The sequence below is a fragment of the Phalaenopsis equestris genome, unplaced genomic scaffold (assembly GCF_001263595.1).
Source record: "Phalaenopsis equestris unplaced genomic scaffold, ASM126359v1 Scaffold000969, whole genome shotgun sequence".
NCBI lineage: Eukaryota > Viridiplantae > Streptophyta > Magnoliopsida > Asparagales > Orchidaceae > Phalaenopsis > Phalaenopsis equestris.
In genome coordinates, this window is record NW_018165408.1 from 136,844 (window position 1) to 164,190 (window position 27,347).

Genomic DNA, 27,347 nt, shown 5'->3' on the forward strand with positions numbered 1-27,347 from the left:
CAAAAAAGGAAGATCTGAAGTAATCTGAGGTATCAGCAAAAAACCAGAAAAGAAGGAAAGCATGAGAGGATCCATAAAAGACTAATAATTGAACCAGAAAAAGAATTAGAGATTTAAAAAGCTTTAATGTGATTAGGAATGTCATTGTTGAACTTCCACTTTCTACTCTTTTTGTTTTATCATCTATTGAATATTTTTAACAATAAGCACATAATGGTATGCAAATTTTAGAAAACTTTGCTATTTCATTCAAATCAAATATGATGGGCAATAACTTGAACAACAAGAAAGAAAGCTTTTTAGAAACTTTATAGCTGATATTATCAGCATAATAAATAACTTGAAATTAATTATTAGCTGTAATAAATAAAACACCATTAGGAATGCATTTCCTTAAGAGGTTATGAAAGAAAATTGATTAAATAAAACAAATGATTGTGAGACTGAAAACTGCTGAGGCAGAGAGCACAATTAAGATTAAGATTAATGCTTCTGCATTAAAAACATTAGATATCTTAAGCCCCCCCATGAATAATTCTCCAAGTATGGAAAGGCAACATGATGGAATAAACTTTATGCCAAACTAGCTTATTCCAATCTTTGATAGGAAAATTATCATGAATGTAATGATTAGTAGCTTTGTTACCCTACAAAAGCAATTAATGTTAAAATCAATAATAGAAATACTATGAATTAAATTGAGTTAATTAATAGGAATTTCATAACTCTGAGTAAAAAACCACACACCCTTAAGTAAAACATCTTTCGACTTTATAAATTTGGGAAAATGAAACCAATTAAAAACATAGTTCCCAAAAATCTCAAACAAAAAACGAACCATTTAACCAAGGATTAAAAAAAAAATTTAATTTTATATTTACTTGGAATAAAAGACCTCTTCTAATTATACTAGCAACATAGTATCAGATCTTTCCAAAAGGATGAAGCATAATAGATGTTGAGAAATTGGGGTGAAAAAAAAATAGGAATCGACACAAATCTAGATGAAAACACAGAGAATTAACGAGATTCGGCAAAAATACCTACGTCCTCGGAAGCAGAGCGGTGGCTTATCCACTAATCCAGAAAAATAGTACAGGATACATAATAGAATAACCTAAGGTTACAAACAGACTTATTTATAACTCTAGAAAGAGCAGAAATGAAATCTTGAGTGCAATATGTAATTATCAAATTACTCCTATACCGCACCCCCAACCCACATAAGGAAACTCCCCTAATTTGGACAAAATCTTCTGCTCCGCTTCAGCATCTGTCCCTTATATGGCATTTATGGTATATGAGCCATATCTAACAATATGTAAATACATAAGAATTGTGTGCTTAAGTATGAAATTAAAGAAATACATCATAGAATTCTTACAGACTAAAGTGGGTTGGGTCACCATGCTTCTCTAACAACTGCAAACAATCAACAAGTCCAAGCAATGCAAAAACTTGTTGATGGTAACTGGCTTGGTCAACTTATCAGCTGCATTTTCATCAGTATGAACTTTCTACAAAAGTATCTCACCAGAAGCAATCAATTCTCTGATCTTTTGATACCTGACATCAATGTTCTTGGTTCTCGCATGGTACATCTGGTTCTTAGTCACGTAAATAGCATTCTGACTGTCACAATGTAACTGAACTCCACATTGCTCAACACCCAATTCCTTTACTAGCCCAGCAAGTCATAAGGCTTCTTTTGCAGCTTCAGCTACTGTCATGTACTCAGCTTCAGTTATAGATAATGTCACAATAGCTAAATCGTTGATTTCTCTAAATTGTTGATTTCTAACATATAAGACTTCCACCAAGAGTAAACACATACCCATTTGTAGACCTTTTGCCATCCAAATCACCTGCATAGTCTGAATGAACGTACACCACAACTGAAGGATCATCCTACTGACTGTCAAAAATAATTCAATGTCCTACAGTACCCTTCAGATACCTGAAAATGTACTTGACTACTTCTCAATGTTGCCTTCCAGGTTTAGTCATATATTTGCTTACTTGACTAACAGCATGAGCCAAATCAGGACGAGTACATACCATTGAATACATTAAGCAGCCAACTGCACTGGCATATAGAACATTTATCATGTCTTTGATTTCTGTATTTGTCTTGGGACACTATTCTGAAGAAACCTTAAAATAATTTGCCAAATGAGTGCTTACAGGCTTTGCTTTGCTCATCTCAAACTTGTCCAAGACTTTCTCAACATAGCCTCGTTGAGATAAACATAATCATTTTGAGCCTTTGTCTCGATGAATCTCCATTCCAAGAATCTTCTTCGTAGGACCCAAGTCTTTCATGTCAAATTTATGGCTCAATAAAGCTTTTAAACCACAAACATCATTCATATTCTCTGCAGCAATCAATATATCATCAACATACAGAAACAAAAAATTAATAGAATAATCATCAAGGCTATTCACATAAACACAACAATTATACTCACATCTCTTGTAGCCAATCTGAATCATGTAGGAGTCAAATCTCTTGTACCGTTATCTTGGAGACTATTTCAACACATAAAACGATTTCTTGAACCTGCAAAGCAGATGCTCTTGTTCAGGTTGAGTGAACCCTTCTGACTGCTCTATGTAAATTTGCTCCTCCAAATCACCATGCCAGAAAGAAATTTTAACATTCATCTGCTCCAAATACAAATCCCAAATAGCTACTAATGCAAGTACTGCCCTGATTGAAGCATGTTTAACCACAGGAGAAAAGATTTCATCTTAATTTATCCTCTTCTGCTGTGAAAATTCCCTTTGCTATCAGTCGTGCCTTGAACTTTTTCCTTTTTTTTTCTGATACTACTGATTTTCTTTTGTACACCCACTTGCACCCAATAGTCTTCTTTCCCTCAGGAAGCTGAACTAGCTCCCATGTACGATTATTCTGCAAAGACTCCATCTCCTCAATCATTGCACCCATCCATTTCTCTTTCTCCTGGCTAGTGATAGCTACTTGAAAAATGGCTTGATCATCGTTGCTGATGAGAAGTGCACAAGAGACCAAGTATTCATAAATCAATCTGTTATGAGGCCTTATATTGTTGTGTCTCTGTCTATCTTTGGCTAGATTATAATTTTGCAGATCATCTGGAATGGAATCACCAGGTATTGGATTTGAACCTTAACTCTCTTAGTTGTTTCTGGATGTTGTTCTAAATCCATTTACACTGCATTTGAACTGGAATTGTTCTCTAACACATTGTCTTGATTTTGCTGCAACATGGACTGTTCATCAAAAACCGCATATCTACTGATCACCATCTTCTTTGCGATCGGACCCCAAAACTTGTATCCTTTCACACCTTTCTTGTAGCCCAGAAAGATGCAATTCCTGAATTTTGCATCAAGTTTTGATCTTTCATCTCCAGGTACATGCACATAAGCAGGACAACCAAAAATTCGGAAATGATCGAAATTAACTAGATTACATCTTCATACCTCTACTGAACCTTGCCACCCAACAATGTCTGAGGTGATCTATTGATGAGATAACATGTCATACTCACAGCATCTGCCCAGAAACTCTTAGGAAGTCTTGCATTCTGTCTCAAGCATTTTGCCCTTTCAGTTAAGGACCTATTTATCATTTCTGCTACATCATTCTGCTGTGGTGTCTTGCGTACTGAAAAATGCTTCTGAATCCCATGCTCCTCACAGAACTTCTGAAACTGCGAATCTGTGTACTGTGTCATTATCGGACCTCAAATACTTGATCTTTCTACCAATTTGGTTCTCCATCTCAGCTTTTCATAGCTTGAATTTAGAGAAGACTTCAGATTTCTGCTTCAAGAAATACACTTAAACTTTTCTGGAGAAATCATCAATAAAGGTAACAAATTACTGAGATCCTCCCAATGAAGATTTCCTGGTAGGGCTCCATACATCTGAATGCACACAAAAAAGAATTCCTTCAGTTTTATGTTTTTCAGTCATAAAACTAACTCTAGTCTAGTTTCCAAGAACACAAAACTTACAAAGATCGAGCTTGCAGCTTTTAACATCATGCAACAGATTTCTTCTATGCAATTTCACCATCCCTCGTTCACTGAGATGACCTAGACGCATATGTCATAGCTTTGTACTATCATCATCTGATTCCACATAATGAACTCCACCTACAACTGTACTCCCCAACAGTCTGTAGATATTACCTGCAGTTAACTTTCCTTTCATCACGGTCAGTGCATCATTAACAATTATGATGGTTTTCCTATCCTCATATGCCTTAGAAATAAAACTATTTCTATGTAAAGTGCCCAAAAAAATCAAATTTTTCTTCAGATCTGAAATATGTCTGACATCACATAATGTTCTAAAAGTGTCATCATACATATGAATTCTGACTTCATCAATACCAACAATATTGCAGCATCTATCATCACCTAAATAGACTGAGCCAAAATTAGTTAACCTGTATGAATTAAACCACTCCCTGTTAGGTGTTATATGATAAAAGTATCTTGAATCAAGAATCCATGCATCTATGAACTGATTTGATGAAACTGAAAGCATATCGTCATCACTGCAATCTGAATTCACTCTGCACCCCATTTACAGACTTCGATGATCTATCACCTTTCTCCCCAACTTGCTTCTTGAGCTTTGGACAATCTCTCTTCATATGACTTGGCTCCTTGCAATTGTAGCAATGAATTTTCTTTTTGTCTTTGGCCTGGGATCTGGAATTTCTCCTTCTAGAACCCTCCTTTTCTTTCTTCCTTCCACGATCCTGATTACCCTCCACATATAAACTGTTGCCATGAGAACTTTCCCCTGCATTCTGCTTCCGATGGTTGTGAGCCAACAATGCTGCAGTAATCTCATCAACTTTGATAGATTTTTTCCTATATGTCAGAGTACTTGTAAGAGTCGTCACCAGTTGTTCATAGGAAGAAGACAGTGAACACAACAAAATCATTTCTCAGTCTTCATCCTAAATAGTTACATCAAGACGTGATAAATCTGTGATTATTTCATTGAAGCCATTAACATGATGCGTCAGATCAGAACCTTCTTGCATCTTCAGCCCATACAGCTTTTGCTTCATCTACAATATATTCGTCAGAGATTTAGCCATAAACTGAGTTTCAAATTTCTTCCATACCTCCCTTAGATATTTTAGATTCATTACATGATACATAGTCTCATCTGTCAGGCATAAACGTATGGTTGCTGTCACTCATTGTTCCAATACTTCCCAATCTCCATCCTTCATGACATCTGGTTTTACTGCCCGCAAAGCTTTCAAGATTTCATGTTGAGCCAATAGATCTTTTACTCTTGATTGTCACAATCCGAAGTTACCAGTTCCATCGAATTTCACCACCTCAAATTTTGCACCAGAAATTGTCATTTGAAATTGATCCTGCAACAAATTCTTCTGCAAATTCTTCTGCGATTGCTTGCTCTCAATCTTTCTAAAGAAAAAAGAATAGAAAAAATTCCCTTAATTAAGTTTCCTTTAATTAAGTTTCTTTTTTTTTTGGAAAAGCAACAATTTTTTTTTAAAGAAAAAAATAAAATATTTTCTTAATTAAGTCCCCTTAATTAAAATATTTCCTTTAATTAACTGAATTTCAAAAAATTTTCTCTTCAGCCTTCACGATTTCTTCCAAGCAGCAAAAGGAAAGTAAATCTCTGAAATTGCCCAATTCTTCGAAAAATTATTCCATACGAATCGGTCACCGCACGCAGCTTGCGTGCGGTGACCAATCTGGATCGTAGATCACATAATCTACGGTCCCGATGTATTTCGGTGGGTCCCACCGAAATTTTTTTTCTTTTTTTCTTTTTAAAATAGAAATAATCCTGACAGGATCGGACACCGCATGATTCTTCCGATTCTTCAGCCTCCAAGAAAAGAAACTGAACCCCGCGAACCTTCCTTTCCCAGTTCCTCCTCCCGCTGTCGCAAATCCCAAGCCTGTCGCGATTCTTAGAGGAAGTAGATCCGACCTAGCTCCCTCGTCGGACTCACTCTTCTGCGTGGTAGTTCTCTCGCAAAGCTTCAGGCTGAAGCTTTGCCCGAACTCCTCTCCTCTGCGTCACAAAACTGCACAACAACCGTCGCGCGAATCTCTCTCGCCTGTCACGGAAGAAAGCGTCAGATCGCGATTCTCTGTGCCGAACCACCGAAAACCTTGTCTTGCGCAAACTTACTTGGTAGAATCCATCGCAGAAGAAGCCCAAAAAACCACACCTTCACCAAGAAGCCCTCATCTTTCTTCGAATTTTCTGCGCTCCGAATCGGACAAAATCTTCTTTCTCCCTGTACCAAAAATTTTTTTTCACTGCCCTAGAACTTCACTCTGATAACACTTTTTGAGAAATTAAGGCGAAGAAAAATAGGAATCGACACAAATCCAGAAGAAAACACAGAGAAGTAATGAGGTTCGGCAAAGATGTCCACGTCCTTAAGAACAGAGCGACGACTTTTCTACTAATTCAGAAAAAGAGTACAAAATACATAATAGAATAAAATAGAGTTACAAACATGTCTATTTATAACCCTAGAAAGAGCAGAAATGAAACCTTGAGTATAATATGTAATTATCAAATTACCTCTGTACTGCTCCCCCAACCCACATAAGAAAACTTTTTTTCCGCTCCGCTCCAGCATCTGTCTCTTATATGGTATATGAGCCATACCTAACAATAGATAATTAAACCAAATAGAGTCATAATGTATAGTGCACTAATCAGCTAGAAAGGAATTAGGATTAAAATGTCTCCAAATAATTTTAGTTTTACACATAAAATTAATGTTTTCTAAGGAGGGAATACCATTACATGAAATAGTGCTTTGATCCCTATAAGCCTTAGGAATATAACAACATTACATGAATAGTGCTTTGATCCCATTTTGTCTTTCTTATCATGAAAAAAAAAACCTATCAATCAAAGAAGAAATCTTCTTCCTATGACATTTAGACAAAGCTATAGTTGACCCAAAATATCCCTTCCTATTTTATCATAAATTTTAAAATGTGAAATGCTCATTGATTAATATGTGACTAGAAAGAATCAAATTGTTTCTCTTCAGCAACTAAAATTAGGGTTTTATTTCAGCTCAAAACTTATTCTGAGAGAGCATAAAAAAGTAAGTTAAAACTCAATTACATATAAAATATATCTCTTAGTTATAGAATGGAGTCAGGTATGAAGTAAAGCTTACTTTTTCAAAATAAATTGATGCAAAAAATAAAATTGGCTACTTTGTTTTAATGACTTCACTAAACTATACTACAAAAATTGATTTCATTGCAAATAATTGCAACAAATTTTAAATCACTTTTTGAAACTCGATTTGACAGCAGTTTAAATCGCCATATTGTATGACAGCTTAGACCATCATGAAAATGACACTTCAAAACCAATTTTTTTCTTTGAATCACTCATAACACACCCAATCCCACTCCCAAGTCCTAGCCATGGCCTCTCCCTCTCACTTTGCAGCTCAGCCAGTCACCACTAAGCATTGACAATTTGCCTCCCAGCTCCACTTACAGGTATGCTTAGCCCCTCCTAGCCGGCTGAGGCAAACACTCAAAGTCTCCATTGATTTGGTCGGATTGACTTCTTAGAGCTCGTTAGAATCACTATTAATGGTTCAATTGCACCCCCTTTATCCCTCAAACAGGGTATACCTTCTTGTAATATTTTTTTGGATTAAGTTGGGAAATACTTTTATACTAATACTTTTATTGAATAGTTATCAACAAAATTTTTTTGCATTTTAGATTTATTATCCTCAATATCTTTAGGATTATATGTAAGTTATTAGGTTTGTTGTTTTAGGTTTTTATATTTATAGCATTTTTTTTTTTTCTGATGGAGGGAAAGGGAAGAACACATGTGATCTTACACTGATGGGAGAGGAGTAGAGAGAAAGCTCCACCTTCTTAACTGTAATCTCCACTTCCATTTGCTACTGAACAATTAACCTCTGACCATTTCTTCACTACAACAACATTCCTATTGTATTTATTTATTACAGTACAGCAACTACAGTGAGTCTTTAAAATTCTTCTCTTCGGAAGTATTGGTAGGGCAGGTCTTGTGGGTTTTTCTTGGTATCATACTTCTATCTCTCTTCTTCTCCCCAACCCATCTCCTTCCTCCATTTCAAATGTTTGAAATTTCTTCCCCAAAAAATTGAAAAACACCCCAAGCACCATTGGCAATGGCTGAAGCACCCATTCATCAATCCCTCAAATTCTTGATGTCCAATGTTAAAGCTATGGATCATGTCCACCTCACAGCAGAAAATTACTCCACTTTGAGACCACTAATCTTCAAGCTCTTCAAGGAAAATGGATTCACTTGTCTTCTTGGATGGATCCTTAGCTTGCCATTTACCTCAAGTCAAAGAATTCAATGGACACATCCATCTAAACCCCCAATATTCAGGATGCAACTCATTGATCAAAACCTACCGATGGTAATCTACTTCACTATCTCCCCCATCAATTTACGATACATAATAACCCTCAACACAACTGCGGAAATTTCTCAAAGTCTCCAAAGCCGTCTTCAATCTAAATTGACTGCCTCCCTTTTACCAATCCTTTAAAACCATAATTTGCACTAGATCTGATCCAATCAAACTTGATGACCTATACCCTCAACTATGAAGTGAGGAAGTCAATCTCTCCGTTGAACCTGAAAAAAAAAGAAATGCAACATCAGCTCCTTTATTTGCTCGCTGTAAAAATACCAGCAGTAGAAGTAGAGGAACATCCTATCAACACAATCATGGAAACAACACCTCTTGTGCAGCCCCCAACTTCCAATCGCGACACTCGTGGCTCCTGGAACAACACCCCTCACATCGCTTATCAGATATGGGGTAAACTCAGATAAAAAACCATAATTTGCTGGCACCAAGCTAATTTCAACACCTACCCATCTGCCAAACCTAAGACAGAACTCATCACATCCTTCGTTCAAAGCTCAATTGATTATGTCCTCGACTCAGCAGCAGCCACTTATCTAAATACCAACTACAAACAAACAATAACATGGATTAGATTTGATCACTATTGAAAACAGATCATTCATCCCAATCAATCATAGTAGTCAGGGCATCCTCCCTACCCCTTGAAAAAAAATTCTATCTTACCAAACTACTCCACTCCCATACTTATCTCATAACTTTCTCATTGTTTATCAATTAACCTCCGACAAACATTGAGATATATCTTTCACTAAATCTGGTTACGTCTTCAAGAACTAGAGAACAAACCAAATCTTACTCCAAGGACCAAAAAAGGATGTCTTGTATCCTATATCAAGTTTCACTGCAAACCAATCCCCTTCTCCATCCATGGAACTCTGGCATCGAAGGCTGAGGTATCCTCATCAAGTTGTTTCAAGCATCATATCTATAACAACAAATGCCAATATTAACCTTAATTTTGTTATCTTGTAATGAATGTTATTTTTCTAAATGTCATCGGCTGTCATTTCTCATTTCTATTTCTACAACGAAACATTATTTTGAACTTGTATGCGTTCTTGCGCCATTTATATCAATAAAAGGCTACAAATATTACCTTCTACTTACTGATGATCACTTTTGTTTTACTTAAGTTTTTCCAAAGTTCACAAAATTTGAAACTTTAAGAAACTTAATATCATTCCACAAAATGATACAAACCCAATTCAATAAGAACTTTAAAATTCTTTGCTCCAATGGAAGCATAGATATACATCCCACAACCTACAAAAGTACCTTACCACAAACGAAATCCTTAACCGATTCAGTTGCCCATACACTCCCCAAAAAATGGGGGTAGCTGACATCACATAGAAACCACAAGAACCCTCTTGCTTATCGGTCATCTCCTTCCTAAATTTGGATAACATCACTCATGACACTAGCATACCTCATTAATAGGTTGCCCCTCCAAAACTACCAATTTTAAATCTCCCTTCAAACTTCTATACTTCAAACACCCTACCTATTCTCATATATGATTTTTTGGCTTCCTATGTTTCCCCTAGCAAAAGCCGCAAGCTTCACTGAAATTATCACACTCCGCCCCACCATGCATTTTCATTGGATACTCCTCATCCCACAATGGTTACTATTGTTATATCGCCCAAACTCATCACATCATCATTTCATGGCATGTGGTTTTCAATGAACAAGTGTTTTCATCCATCAATCCATTTGTACCACGAAAACACCCCACCACATATACACCTCCAAGCCTTCTCACACCAATTACTTTACCACCACCCACATCATTACTTTGAATAAAACCTCCCATTTCCCACCCTTCATTCACTATACCCAACACAACAAATCCCAAAATATCTTTATTACATCCTGCTAAAATATTACCCACTCAGTCCCCCACCAACACGCAATATATTCGTCCTATCAAACACTCCATGACTACTAGATCTCAAACACATTGATTAAAATTTGAAAATACCCATCAATCAATCCACCACCATTACCAACCATACCAACCCCTCATGCTACTCAAAAGCCGTCAAACAACCACATTGGCGTCAAGCCATGTCCTCAAAATTTGAGGCACTCCAAAAGCAAGGCACATGGATCCTCAATGAGCCATCATCTCAACAAAACACTATTTAGCTACAAATGGACCTACCAGACCAAATACAATCCCAACGGCATCATCGATAAATACAAGGTGGGATTGCTCGCTCATGGCTTCAACAGCTGTCGGGAACCCAATACAAGAAAATGCTCAGCCCCATCGCCAAACTACCTAACATTCAGATCCTTCTATCAATTGCTCTCCAACACAAGTTGCCAATTCAAAAATTGGATGTCTCCAACAGCCTCCATGGCTCACTCGAAAAAACCATTTACATGCATCAACCTTAAGGCTTCCAAGAAACTCAACATCCAACCAAAATATGTTTACTCAAAAAGACTCTTTATGGTATCAAGCAAGCACCAAGGCTAAGGTATCATACTCTCATTCATCACTTCCAAACCAAAGGGTTTAAACTAAGCACCTCCAACTCTTCCATTCTAATCTATCATCAAAATCAACTCACCCTATACTTCCTTGTGTATGTCAAAGACATTCTCATTATGGGAAATGATTCTAAAGACATCTATCAACTCACCAACTCTTTCCAATCCAAATTCCAACTCATGGATTGGACCCAATTAATGCCTTCCTTGGCACCACTAAAACCACTACCTCTCAAGGTTACCACACAATCCTCCTACAACGACTCTCCATGTGCAAACTGATCTCCACTTCCCTACCTCACAAGCTAAATCCTATTCAAAATTCCCTTTAAGAATTTCCCAATATCACCAAATATAGACAACTTGTTGGGTCTCATTAGTTTCTCAGCATCACAAGACCAGATATTGCCTTAGTCGTAATTTATTCATGCCAAGATATGCATCACCCCTTACTTTATCATTTTAAACTCATCAAATGACTACTACGGTACCTCGAAGGCACCATCATGTTTGGACTTCCAATCAACAACATCAATCTACAACTTCAAACAAACTTTGACACTGGTAGGTTCGAAAACTCACAGGATAGACGATTAACCATCAGATCTTGTACCTTTCCTAGTAACGATCTCATCTCATGGATAGTTAAAAGCCAAAAAATAGTAGCTCGCTCCTCCATTGAAGCCGAGAACCGTGCACTTGTAAGTGCCACAACCGATGTTTTTTGGCTTTGACGACCACTTCAAGAACTACACATTCTACCCCCACTCCAAAACACATATAATGTGATGATACTTCAGCAATAGCCATAGCGCTTAAGCCTATCTTCCATGTCCTCAAGAAGCATATTGAAATAGACTATCACTTCATTCGTGAACATATCAAATCCATTGACATTAAAATACTGTGAATCAACTCTACCGATCAAATATCTGACATCCTCACTAAAAATCATACAACAACTAAATTTTAGAGCCTTCGTCACAAGCTTACCATCACTCAACCGGACGATGAGCTTGCGGGGCGAATGGGGCATCTGGGGGTGGAGAGGGGTTTAGTAGATTATAGACGCTCCACCTCTTTGGTTTAATCTCGACTACCTCCTGCTACTAACCAGGTCATGTGGGACTACTTCTCCACTACAATAACATTCTCATTATATTCATTCATTATTTTACTATAGCAGCAAAAATAGTGAGCTATTGTAATTCTTCCATTCAGAAGTATTGATAGTTCAGACCATGTGGGATTCTCTATAATAACTTCTCGTGAGAGAGCTTGGTACTTTCGAATCAAAGAAGAGTTTGGGGTTGCAGCTTAAGATATATAACAAGCCTAATCTAGCTTTAATATTATTTAAAGAAAAATGATTGCCAAAATTTTATATCGTGTCATTATTTTTTCAAAGAAAAAAAATGCATTTATGATTCAAAATATGCATTCTAGAAGAATATAAAATGTTAGAAATGCATATTAAAACATAGAATTTATTATGTAAATATTATAAAAAAGAACTTTTTATTTTAAGTCTTTTGTTATATTTAATAATCATTGGCAAAATTTTTAATTACCCAAAAGTAATATAGATTTTGACACATACTTTACTGATTAATATTATTACAACTTTTAAACCTAAATATTGACAATTTTTTAATTATCAAGCATAAAAAATTTTAACAATTTCTTTAACTGATCATTTCATTTTACTGCAGCATTGTTGATCATATTTTTGGTAATGTTTGATTCTCTTCTTAAGAAGCCTAGGATGTAGCCATAGAACTTTCCTGTTGACTGTCCTAGAGGACGATATGGAGGCTCCAAGATGAGTTTTCATAAGGCTGATATGACTTGGAGTAAAATTTTATGGCTTGCATGCTCACCACCGAAAACCTTTCAACTTTATCCTTAATCACCCAAAATTTTCCAAATTCCCCAATTTACCTGGATTTCCAAAAATACCCAATAACTGTAAAAATCCCTAGTTTCACTCAAAACTTCACCGAAACAAATCCTAGCCATCCACTTTTCCCAAACTCATCCAAAATTCCCCAAATCTACTAAAACTGGTCAAATTACCAAAATACCCCCAATTTTCCAAAAATAACCAAAATGGCCCAAAAACCAAATTATTCACCAAAATCATTTTAAACACCCCTAAATTACCTAATTACCCCAAAACTACCAAAACTGCCAAAATTTACCAAAAATTCTACAAATTACCCAATTGCCCAAAAATTGCCAAAATTGCCTAAAATACCCAAAATTTGCCAAAAAAAACTCAATTTTGGCCAAAATTCCCAAATTATTCAAGATCAAATTTAAAACAATCCAAATCAAGCCAAAATCCAAAATCCATCAAATTTGAGCCCACGTGACATTCAATTTCACCAAATTCATGCCAAATTTCATTATGACAATTCCTAAATTCCACTAAGCCCATCATGATTAATTTTCAAAGACATTAACATTAAATCCAAACCCAAATCAATTATCCATGACCCATCAAGCCCAATCTCTATTTTCTTTTAAAACCGAAAGCCAACCCACCATGACAAAGTATTCCCCTCATCCATTTAATCAAAAAAATCAAACCCTAAGCTCTAATGTCATGATCAAAAGGATCCAAATTTGGATTTATACCAACAACTCAATAAATCCCTAAAATTTCTAAAATCCCTCCTTACGAAAGTTGGCTAAGCCACATGCAAGCCATGGAGCCTCCTTCAAGCCACATGCGAGCCATATGAACCCTATGATCCATAGAAAAGTCCAACATACCCTAAGTGGGAAAAGAAGGACATGCTTTCAAGCCCCCCAAGCTTTGCCTCACCTTCCCATGCTTCATGTGAAGCCTAAATTCAAACTCTAGCCCCATGGATGTGGCTTCTTGGATTGAAACCAATGACCAAGATGACCACACCAACCACCTTAGGGAGGTGAACCAGACCATTTCAAAGGGCTAAACCCAAGTCAAAACCAAAAGTAGCCCAAACCCTATACCACTTTGATCCACCCATACCCACTAGGCACAACCCAATTGACTTCACCTTCTCCCATCTCTGACCTCCCTGAGCCACCTAGCTGCCACCCTTGGCCTGGCCGGCCACCCTAGTCACCGGAAAACACCAAACCTGAGAGGTTATTTATTCACGCGTGTATCGAACGAACGACAGAGATCAAGTCAGAAGAGCCGATGGAAAGTTAATCACGGGTCGAGTCAGCGGCTGAGGTGGAAAGCGCGATGAAGCACAAAACGATGAGTGGGACTTTGGGGATGCTAACAATGATGCGGCGCCGACATGGATAAGTAGGAAATTAGGGTTTTTTAATTAAATAAATATAAAAAATGATATTTAACTTTAAAAATTCATATCTTGGTGTATAAAAGTCACAAAAATAAAATGAAAATATCTATGTGCTCAGTGAATAGAGAAAAAATTAATGAACTAAAAAATAAAATTATTTATTAAATATGTTATTTACATTAGTTAAAAATCTCAACATTAATTAATTCAAAAGTGTTTCAATATTAATCACCATTACATGAAATTTTGAGGAATTATTTCTAATGACTCTGTGGATGTTCTTTGATTTTTCCAAGTTTAAAGGACACCGCTAGCATCAAAGACCCTAATTTTCTAGGAATTTCACCTTTACTTTAATTAAAAAATTAGGGAAAATAAAAATAAAAACAAAAAAATATGAAATCAAGTTTATTAAGTTTACTGTGGTCAGAGAATCTTAGAAAAAAATAATAAAAATGTCATTTGAACCTAAGGATATATAGTTAATTATTTTTAATATTCAAAAGTTAACAAAAATTTAAAAAGCATGTAAGTATAAATAAAAAATCACCAAAAAAACCTTAAGTAAAGGAAACCATCCTAAGTTGCCCTCATAAAAATTTCAAAGACAGAAAGTCCTTTTTAATATAAAAATATATTTTCTAGGAAAATAGTAATATCAGTTTAAAATAATTATATAAAATAAAATAAAAATGAGAAAATTACAAAATTTTTTTGGACTGCTCCTTGAGACCATACGCACTTAAGAAAAATAAAATTGAAGTTAAAATAATAAATTCACTTTTTGAGTATTTATCTAATTTTAAATAATTAAAAATAATTAAAAATAGAAAAAACACAAATACATTTCAAAATTTCATAAATCACTCCTTGATAAAGAAAAAAAGTAAGAAATACTTCTACAAATTTTTTAAAATAATAAAAATGTATTTTAAGTAGTTAAATGTATTTTTCATCATTTTGACTAAAATTAATTATAAAAAAAAAGAAATTATAAAAATATAAATAAATTTTTGTGGGTTCCCTGAAGTTAGAGAGATTAATAAAAAATATATAAGTTAATTTTCATAATAAAAATATATTTTCAATTTATTTATTCATTAAAATTAACTAAGAATCATAAAAAGTAAAATATAATCCAAAAATTTAATAAAATTATCTGGAATGGTCCTCTAACTTATAGGAACACGAAAAACTTTTCATAAGGATAACAAACATGTTTTGGCTAATCAAATTAATTAACATTGGAAATTCATAATTTTGAACCTAAGTAATTATAAAAAATTAAATAAAAATAAAAAAAATCTAAGATCTCCTCTGATGCTTCAATTAACCTATAAGGAATGTGTCAACAAAGTTTCATTGTCATTTGAGTTAAACTAAAAGAGTTATGAGGTAGGAAACCCTAGGGGTAAAATCATAATATTATAATTTTGTACTCTAATTAAAATTTAGGTAAAATCATAGGGTAAAAGGGTAATTTTTATGATAATTAGTCTTTTGAGATGATTGAAACACAAAGGTGAAATGGTCGAAACCAATTCACACTATTTTCTACAAAGAGGTAAAATTGTAATTATCTAAATTATTGAGGTTTGGAAGATAATTGAATTTGGATTATTCAAGTGTAAGTGGGCACAAGTTAAGAAGTTAATAATCCACTCATTTAAAGTCCCAAGTCATGGATCAGATACAATTCAATCTTGGACTGCTATGGATCATACGGTGATAGTGTTGGTAACCCTAATGGCTCTGGTCTGACAAGCCATCCCTAACACTAATACGTCCCAACCTACACTGCATCGTACTAGTACCAATACTCATAGTATTTTTGCTGCTACTTAGTGTGATGAATATACTACATGTGGATCTGATGTACTTTATAGCTCGGTCCATAAAGTTTTGTTGACATCTCGTTAACCTACTTGGAAAGCTAGTATATTGTCCTTGGTCATGATCGTGTCTCCTCTCTCCTCTAGCACTACCTCCCTAACACTCCAAAACCTTTCCTTGTAATAGGTGCACTCGTATGACCAAATGATCTCACTAGTGATAGCCCTTAGAGCCTGTAGGAGCTCCTCACCTTGCTCTCGTGGCACATCAGCAAGGTTGCACAGACTGGAGAACATATGTGAGAGACTCAGTCCTACATTAGTGTCATCATTAATGATATTGCTTAGGGAGGAAATCAAGAGTGAGCTAATATCGATCGACATTCCCATCTGATTACAATAGTTCAAAATGGAATGATACTTGGTTAGTTATGTGAGGTTTGTGGTGGGCATGATTTTGGCACAAATGAAGTAGTGTCAAGCCTTGGATTCCTTATCCATTGATGAACTCAAAAAAATTTATAATTTTCTCCTCCCGCCTACACCACTGTCCTCAGTTTTTTGTGAGAATATTACAAATTTCAACATAATTGGGGTCCAAGAAGTGTTAGTGCTGATCCACCTAAAAATTACCAGTTTTTAATAAAAATTTAATGTTAATTTTATGCACATTTTTATGATTATTCACTTTAAAGGAAGGTATTTTGCATGTTTTTTGTTCCAGGTACAAGAAAATTTTTTTTGGGGAAAATGGAGCAAAAATAGTTCAATTTGAAGTCAAAACGAACAATAAAGAAAATTTTGACCTGACATATTTCAATATATCTTTCTATGCTTAATCTCCTTTACATTTATCACATGTTTTTGAATGAAATTATACTTTAAAGAAAATGTTATTTTCATACTTATCTTGTATGTATAATAATTTGGAGCGAAGCAGAGCTAAAACGGGGTGAAATGTAGTTAAAACAAAGCAAAATAGAATGAAATGGTGGAGCTGCCTGCAGGGTGGCTCCTAGGCACCCAAAACTAGCGCCTAGGCACTAATCGGGCCAAGAAGATAGTGCCTAGGTGCCTGAAACTTACTCGTAGGCACCAGAAACCGTCCAAGGATGATTTTTTACTATTTTTGGTGGTTTAGGGCTGTTTTTGAAGGTTTCGGATGGCTATGCACGCCCCCAATGACTCATGCAATGAATCTAGACATTTGAAAAGGCTAGAGGTGTGTCTCTTGGAGCGAAAGGGTATGTCTCTTCTAGTCAAGGGGGTGTCTCTTGAAAAATAGAGATTTTTGATGTCTCTTTAAAAAGAGGGGCGTGGCGCCTCTCATGAGGAGTCTAGAAGGAGCATTTTGGAGAGTCTTAGCGTGAGTGTAGAGAGGAGATGGAGATGTAGATTTCCATCAAGTCTGGAGAGATTGGTGAGGGATTTTGAGAGATATGTATAAAGGAATTGTATGAGAGGAGCATGGATTGGTAGGAGACTTTGTTGGAGAGATTTTCATCTTTCTTTCAGAGGAAAAAATAAAGTATTGTGTTTTTCATTATCTTGTAATTATTGGAAACACTTTCTAGTGAATTTTTTTTATTTATTGAAGTTTTCTGTTTTATTTTATTCATGTTTCATGAATAGTTTTCTTTACTCTTTTCTTTTAATATGAAGTAGTGGCATGTGTAGAAAAATTTATTTTATGATAGAACAATTCTTAATTTCATGTGATGAGTAATATCTTCTTTACTTAATTGATATAACTTAAGTGACAATATGTTATGTTAAAATTTGTTGTAAATTTCATGTGATGAGTAATATTTTCTTTACTTCATTGACATAACTTAAGTGACAATAAGTTATGTTCAAATTTGTTGTAAGTGAAACTAAGACTCGGGAGAGCAGTGATCTTGCAACGTGAGAGCAATCACATTGATCCGATTGGCTAGTAAAATAGTTTAAGCGATAATGCAACTTTTAAGGAAATATAATTTAACGATATGCTTCTATTAGATGCTTCTAAGTGACAGATAGTTGCATATAACTAATAAAATACTAAGCATACCTACACACTCGGAAGAGGGTAGGTAGACATATGTTCCTTGTTGGCACATAATTTATTATATAATTCTATCAATTCTTTTACTATTTATGTCATTATCTTCATTTTACTTTTCTTTTGCAATGAAATGGAAGCAATGTTTAGGAATTTAAAATTGCTTAGATCTTCTCTTATTTCATTAATGTGATGGTATTTTCACTGGCTCTTAATTTACTTACAAACTGATCATTTGTAATGTTAAAATTTATTAAGAAACTTAATGACCCGAGAGGGCTAAGATTTCATCAACTAGTGAGTACCACATTTAACTTTGAAAAGAGCGCAATGTTTAGGAATTTAAAATTGCTTAGATCTTCTCTTATTTCATTAATGTGATGGTATTTTCACTGGCTCTTAATTTACTTACAAACTGATCATTTGTAATGTTAAAATTTATTAAGAAACTTAATGACCCGAGAGGGCTAAGATTTCATCAACTAGTGAGTACCACATTTAACTTTGAAAAGAGCCATGACAATTGTCTAAGGGGAGTGCAAATAAATAGGGATATAAAATTTGATGGGTGTATAATTGATGTTTCGAGGGTGACAGGTTAGAATCATTTTTCAATTTGGCCTAGAGTTAGAACTAAGGGTCACTGGTAGGTCCTATAGAGAGGGCATAGTGGGTAATCTATTGGTGAGAGGCTAGAACCTACCCAGCACTACTAAACATGCCGACACCAACTAGATTGGCCAATGTTCTTTATGCTTGAAAGTGATAAAGAATATGTATGATTTTATTTGTCACTAACAACATTATATTTTAAGCATTTCATTTGCACACAATATTTAGGTCATTGTATGAGAAGGGTAGCCTTTATCATCTTAAAATTCTCTAAACTAATTTATTTAGATAATTTATTTTTAGATTTAAGATTTTTATTTATGAATACTTATTAGAACAACTATTTTAATCGAAATTCCAAACAAAGACTTTATAGTAGTAGACTATAATTTATCCTAAGGGATTTCTTACCTCGCTTTCCTGTGAGATCGATACTGTGGTTTTAAAAAAAGTTCTATATTACTTCAAATGATACGTATACTTGCGTAGTACCTTTGCGTAACACCTTTTTTATTGTACCAGTACTGTTCTCCTGCTTAGAAATTTTAAAATTTTCTCTTTATTCATGCTTATTATAAACCAAACTGTTTTAAACTAATTTAAAATTTAAATTTTAATGGAAGGAAGAAATTAAAAAAAAAACTGAACCTTATTTGTCCTAAGTAAAATATATTTTCAAAAATTATTTTAATATAACCTGTGGTATGTTAGGATAGCTTGAGATAACTATATTTTTTAGTTTATAAATAATACAATAAACTTAAGTAAAAGTTTTTAATAATAAAGATTAATTCTAGATTTGAGATATTTAGTATAAGCATATATGATTATGCTTTTACTATTTAAAATAAAGAATATTGTATTTTTGAAAATGTTAAAGATCTTGGAATTTTATTTAAAAAGAAAGAATTGAGACATTATGAAATTTTTTTTTCAAGTCTAATACACATTTATCAAATAAGGAATGTGGAAGGGTTTTTATTTTTAGAAGGGGGTGGGGGGGGTCAAAAACATTTCAAAATCATTAAAGACTATATAGATATAATAATCCCACATTACATGAAAAGAAAAAGAAATGATTGAAAATGATGATGAAAGAAAATAATTGAAAAATAAAAAGGAAAATATATATGAGAAGAAGCTTGAGGAGATGCCTAATAAAAAATTAGCTTCACTTAAATCATCTTAAGGAAAGAGACTTAATTATATTTCTAAGCTTATTTATAAAGTATTAGCATCCTTACTAGTAAAGTTCTTATGAAACTCTTTTTTCTTGTAATTATTTTAAGTATCTTTAATATGATAAACTACAATTATTCTTGAAATAAATAGAAAATCAAAATTCTGAGACTTGACTACTAAATATTTTTACATTCTAGTTTTAACCTATGTTATTAAAAATCTTTCTAAAGGTTTACTATTGCATTTATAAAACAAAAAACAATAGAAATCTTCATGTAAAACTCACCTCAATAAGTTATACTTTGTATACATAGTAATAAAGGTTACTATATGAAAAGTAACATTTTAGTTTGGGGGAATTGATCCACCTTAAAATTACTTATTTTTATGCAAATTTTATGCTCAATCTTTTAGGATATTATGCTTTAATGAAAGGTATTTTTTATGTTTTTGGTTGCATGTGCAAGAAAAAGAATTTAAGAGTAAAAAGGAGCAAAAATACATCAAAAATGAGCAAAATGGGCTAAACTAAAAAAATTGCCAAACCAGCCGAACTGGCACCTAGCCTCTAGATGCAAAACTTGTCTGGAGCTTAGGCGCGACAGTTGGGCTCCTAGGCATCATAGTTTTTTGCTAGAAGATTCTTTGAATGAGGCTAAATTTTAAAAAGATGCCTGAAGAAACTCTTGGTCATTTTCAAAGCTCTATAAATAGGGATTAATTCCATAAAGGCTAGTGGGGGTTAGATATATATAGATTCATATAGTGTGTGAGTGTGATTTGAGTGTGGGTAGTTTTCTTTGCGAGACTTTGTAATTTCTGAAGTTCGTGAAACCTATAAGTATTCTTTGGAGTTTGAGAAGTAAGAGAACTTCAAAGAAGTGCTTGGGGAAACATTCCACATAAGTGTTTGTATCTTTTTCCTTAAGTCTTGTAGTTTGGAATTGAGTTTTATAAATATATTTTGTTTTGTTATCCCCATTTATTTTAAGTAGTTTTCTCTCTTTCTTCTGACAATATGAATTAATCAAGTAAGTGATTTTGATTTTGTTTAGATCTTCTTTTATTCCAAAAAATTGTGATGATATTTTTACTGGTCCTTCATTTAATTTACAAATTGGCCACTTATTTTGTTAAAATTCATTGAGGAAACTTATGTACTCGATAGGGCTAAGATTTCTTGACCTGTAAGTATCACATTTCACTTTTGGAAGAGCAGTGGCGATCGTCTGAGGGGGAGTGCAAATAGATAGAGAAATAAAATTTGATGGACATAGAATATATGTTTCTAGAGTGATAGGCTAGATTCTTTTATCAATTTGGTCTAGATATCGGAACTAAGGGTCACTAGTAGGTCCTATAGAGAGGGCACAGTAGATAATCTAAGTGTGAGAGACTAGAACCTACCCAACAATATTATACATGCCAACACCAACTTTAGATTAGTCAATGTTATTTACACATCGAAAGAAGTAAGGAATAGGTATGCTCCTATTTGTCAAAATACCACATTTAAACTTCTAAACATTTGAAATCACACTGATTATGATTTATTTGTAAGGAGAAAGTCTTTGTTTATTTATTTTCTAAAAGCATTGCATTTACTTTTACTTATATTTGTAGAAATTAGTAAACTTAATTTCATCATTATTACTTTAAATATTTGCTACAGTCTTAAGTAAAGTTCTCTTAAAGTTAAAACTTCTGAATTTCATTTCTTTTCATTTATAGTTCCCTGCGGGATCAATACTGGGGTTTTTATAGAAAGTCATATATTATTTGAAATGATACGTATACTTGCGTAGTACCCTTAGTGAGAAAACCATTTCTTTAAATTTTATCAAATTACATTTGTTCTCACTAGTTGCTAAATATAACTTGGGTCAATTTTTTGACATATTAAGGAATATAAATGTCTGCATAATTGTGGGTCGGGTCAGACATCATCAATGAAAAACACAAATCCTAAGATAATTCTTGGGTTGCCACCCAATTTAGCTGTTAGTTTAATGTCCTCAGTCGGATAAGGCCTTTAGCATCATCTTTAAAGGGGGTCTCTAAGATCAAAATGCCATTTATGTAGTCCTTGATCACTAGTCTTAAGGTTAGGATGTCATGGATTTTTATGTAACGTCATGTTCTCAGCTTAATCTAATAAATATCAGTCTTGTTATAACCCCTAATTGAGGTTCTGCAGTAACTTCTCACATTTAACCAGTTAATCATTAGTGATTTCAATAGGCAAAGTAAGGCAGTCTCCAAACATATCCGACCCTAGTGGTTGGGATTCTCTTACCAAAAAAGTAATTTTATCTTTAATTAAATTTTCCAAAAACACATCAATTATCAATTGCTCTTACTAATGCAAATCCTCAGGTTCAATAGATTAGATCTTAACTACCTAGACATAGTTTTAGTTTTTTGAATTTGATCATTCCTAGGTGTTTGGGAAACGTCTAACAATTTTAAAGCATTAAATGTAATTGCTTGAACACTCAGTTTCAAAATTATCACCCTCTCCTCAATGTTAATGATGGCCCTACAAGTGGCTAAAAAGGGTCTCTCGAAAGTCACATGTGAATTTATCAACTCCTAAATTAAGATCATGAAATCAGCTGGCATGGTGCATCTATCCACAATAACAGAAAGGCTTTCAACTATTCCTAAAGGACGAGCCACAAATTGATCTGCTAATTGAAGTGTAAAATTTTCAATCTTAATTTCTCCTCTTCTAAGTTATTGAAAAATGTTTAGAGGCATGAGATTGACATTAAGTCTTAATTCACAAAGTGCCTGTCCCTAAAATTTAGCTCTTATAGCATAGGAAATGGTGAAACTACTAGGAACCTTATTGGTCTTTTGAATTATTTGTGGAAACGGAAATTGGAGTCTCTTAGTGCGTCAATCAGAATGACAAAGGAGACTTTTCCTGGGATAGTTTTTGCAGGGGCACTATCATATATCTAGCTATCCTCTTTTTCTAGTCTAGTTCTCACTCTAACAACCTTACATTGCTCCAAAATTTGGTCTTTTGGATTTATCTCAATATTATTGGGTAGTGCACCCAAGGAGCTATCCTAATTAAGTTTCCATATTCTTAAGAGCTATAGCTTGGCTTTGTATGATGTTCCCCATTTGAATAACTAGCTCCTTGATAGGTAATTTCTTTTTGGTAGGTTGGGAGTTAGCTTGAAATTCTAGTGGTTATTTCTGCATTTGGGGGTGATTGCCTTGGGCTAGCCAGCTACCTACAGAGTTATTCTTAGTGTTCTTCCAACGCTGGTTGTTATTATTCCAAGATAAATTTGGGTGTTTTATCTAGCCTGGGGTGTAAGTGTTGGAGTATGGGTTATGGCTTTGGTTTCTTATGATATTCATAGTTTTTAAAGCCAAGATGCTAGGAACTATCACTGGTCCATGAATTATCCCATTTTTAGGTGAAAGTCCTTGCATTATATTCATCTTCATATTGTCAAGCTTCCTAGAGATAACCACCACTTGGGTCACCAAAATAGCTAACAGATCAGATTCATACATGCTTTCTACCTTCTAGGGTGTAACTCTTTCAAAAAGTAGTTTGGAAATTATTGGTGATTATTTCTTCTATCAATTGATTAGCTTCATCAAAAGGCTTAGACATTAATGACCCTCTGAGAGCAGCATCTATTATGGATCTCAAGAAACCTTCTAATCCATTGTAAAATGTTTTATTGTTAGCTAATCAAGTAATACATGGTGTGGGCACCTCCTAAGTAATTTTTTGAATCTCTCTCTGGCTTCACAAATGGACTCTCCATTAATTTGGTTAAATGAGGTGACATCGTTATGGAGTTTTAAATTTTGGACAGAGGAATTTATTTAGCTAGAAAATTATGTGCTACGTCACTCTAGATAATGATTGATCATAAGAAAAAGTAGTTAAGCCATACCTTAGCTTTGTCCCTTAGAGAAGAGGGAAAAAACCTCAATCTAACAATATTGTTAGAGAAACATTTGCACTAGCAAGAGGCATAAAGCTCAAGAAAATTACCCAAATAAAGATTGGGGTCTTCGAAGAAATTCCCCAAAATTGGTTGTTTAGAATCATCTAGATTATGTGAGGTCACAATTCAAAGGTGTTGGCTTCTACTGATGTGTGGTTTATTCTCATGTGGATCTTTTCAATAGATAGGTTGACATATTCCTTAAGTGGTTTCAAGGTGGTGGTGTTAGAGTCAGCCATCACAATATGTGTCTCAAAAAATAAATGTGATCTCCTAAGGCTCCCCTAAACATAAAAAAGACAATTGAATATGAATGCAGTACATAGTCACTCTGACCCACACAAGTCAGTCAACAAGCTAGCATGTAAATACAACACACGATATTCAAAAGAAAGCAATAGAAGCATAATTCAAGAAAATTACCCAAGTGAAGATTGGGGTCTTCAGAGGAAATTCCCCAAAATTTGTTGTTTAGAATCATCTAGATTATGTGAGGTTGCAATTCAAAGGCGCTGGCTTCTACTGATGAGTAGTTTATTCTCATGTGGATCTTTTCAATAGATAGGTTGACATATTCCTTAAGTGGTTTCAAGGTGGTGGTGTTAGAGTCAGCCATCACAATATGTGTCTCAAAAAATAAATGTGATCTCCTAAGGCTCCCCTAAACATAAAAAAGACAATTGAATATGAATGCAGTACATAGTCACTCTGACCCACACAAGTCAGTCAACAAGCTAGCATGTAAATACAACACACGATATTCAAAAGAAAGCAATAGAAGCATAAAACAAATTTACAACAAAATATTACTGGCTTTCATATTTTTTTTTTTACTTTTTATTTTATTCAACCCCTGCAAAGAAACATAACAGAAATATCGATGTAACAACAATAATAAAAAAAACACAAAATAAAAGTGACAAACATAAATTCTAAGTTTTTCAAGTAAAGTTTTCTTAACAGCAAAAACAATTATTAACGCCTTTCCTCGTCAATGGCACCTAAAACTTGACGTATCAAAACTTACTGTGAAGTAAGTCAGCCACACAGCACATGTATATGTGTCAAGTAATAATGTAGTTAAAGAGTACCACATATCGATCTCATGAGGAAAGTCTTAACAGTTGTTTCAGCAGAAAAATATTTAGTCTACGAATCTGGTGAACCTAGCTTGTTGTTTTGACAGAGAAGGTTTGAATCCTAAAATACTAAAGAAACAAAATACATCGCATATAGAGGAAGTAGAAAAGCAGGAAAAATCTCTAGAGTTCTTTCAAGATGAATGAGGCTCATGCCTCTGCGATTTGTGGATCGTGGTGATTGTGACTCTCCGAAATTTTTCCCTATGTTATTGTTATCAATCAGACACTTAACAGCAAAAAACAATTATTAACGCCTTTCTCGTCAATGGCACCTAAAACTTGACGTACCAAAACTTACTATGAAGTAAGTCAGCCACACAACACATGTATATGTGTCATGTAATAATGTAGTTAAAGAGTACCACATATCGATCCCATGAGGAAAGTCTTAACAGTTGTTTCAGCAGAAAATTATTTAGTCTACGAATCTGGTGAACCTAGCTTGTTGTTTTGACAGAGAAGGTTTGAATCCTAAAATATTAAAGAAACAAAATACATCGCATGTAGAGGAAGTAGAAAAGCAGGAAAAATCTCCAGAGTTCTTTCAAGATGAATGAGTCTAATGCATCTGCGATTTGTGCATCGTGGTGATTGTGACTCTCTGAAATTTTTCCCTATGTTATTGTTATCAATCAGACATGTGTTACTCCTTATGCCTATGTCTAGGTTAAAAGATGCATAGAATCCATGAATTTGAAGTTTCTTTAATACCCATGACATTTTACATAACTATTCTGATCCTCTCGAATGATTACATAATTTCACTTGAATATGTCCATTCTCTCGGAATTCAGTGGTTAACCATTCATTTTCACAATGCAGCGGCTAGAAGTTGTAGCTTCATAAAATATTTTAACATCATAGTTGGTCAAACTAATAGTAAATTAAGTTCTTGGGTTAATAAATAACATATGCCATGAAAATATTATAAAAAAGTTATGAGAAAAACTTCCTCAGAAAACCACGTTGAAAAAGTATTACCCCTACATCACAAGGATACGAAAAAGAGTTTAACAATGCATAGCCGAAAAAACCACAGACATGAAATCCATGCAGATTTTCATTACAAGAGAGAAACGAAAGAAAAACATACAACAAAGGCTTGTTCTCTCCACAAAAGTAGTACCTCTCCCTCTCATACAACAAATCTCTCAAAAACTCATAAGAACTCAAAGGGAAAAACCACCCCTTGTGGTTTCAATCCAAAGGAAGGAGAAAACTTTAAGGGATGTACCCTCTCGAATCAACATCCCGCCTTTCTTCTAGATTCAAGACACCCAAGATGCCCTAAAATCGGCCTTATGAGCAAATTTATAGGCAGAGCTCAACAAAGGCAACAAAACTCTTGCCAAAATAGCTTCGGTGGGCGGGTGTAGGTGCGCTTTGAATTCAGCGCAGGTGTGTTGGTCCTGTGCAGGTGCACCGTGTATTGTAGAGAGAAGGGCACAGGTGCACTAGACTGGCGTTTTACGGTGGACAAGATGTCTTATGAATATCTCACAGTTTCTAGTTCATTTGACGTGATATCAGATGATTACTAACCATCAGATAAATTTCCAATGAAAAACAAAAGACCTTTCGACGGGGTATCAATAAAAAGACAATCATTTGTAACAGCCACTAACTCTAACAAAAAGCAGAGAAAAAGCGGAGAAAAATGACAATTTCCTTTTATACTCCATATTGCTGATGGTTTTGACCATCAGAGGCTTCCAACGGCTTACCGACGCATAACCAACAGTCTCCCCTACGATAGTATCCGATCGTTTTTTGGTCAACATTTATATTACTAACTGCTTACCAGCAATTTGTTTTTCAACATACATCGATGGGTATGACTCGTCATAATACGACTGGAAGGTAATGGTTGTTGATAAAATTACCCTTTTCAAAATTACCGACAAACGATTTACCTTTGCCCCATAAATAGTCAATACACCATCGTAAATTTATTAACAAGCGGTTTTATAGTATATACCAATGATTTTCTATCGTCGGAACTATGCTGAATTTCTATAGTGATATCCTCCTCCTTTTCCAATTTAGCTTCACTTTTCTATCCATATTTTCATTGGAATTTTCATTTTTCCAATCAGCTAATTCTTTAATTACTTCATATCATAAACTAGTATTCAATTAGATCCTTCTCCATAAGTCAAATTATACTGAAACTTCACCTTGACATCAAACACACTATTATCAGCATCTGCTACCTATTTTCTTAATACAGAAATAGGAAATGCATCATTTCAGCAGG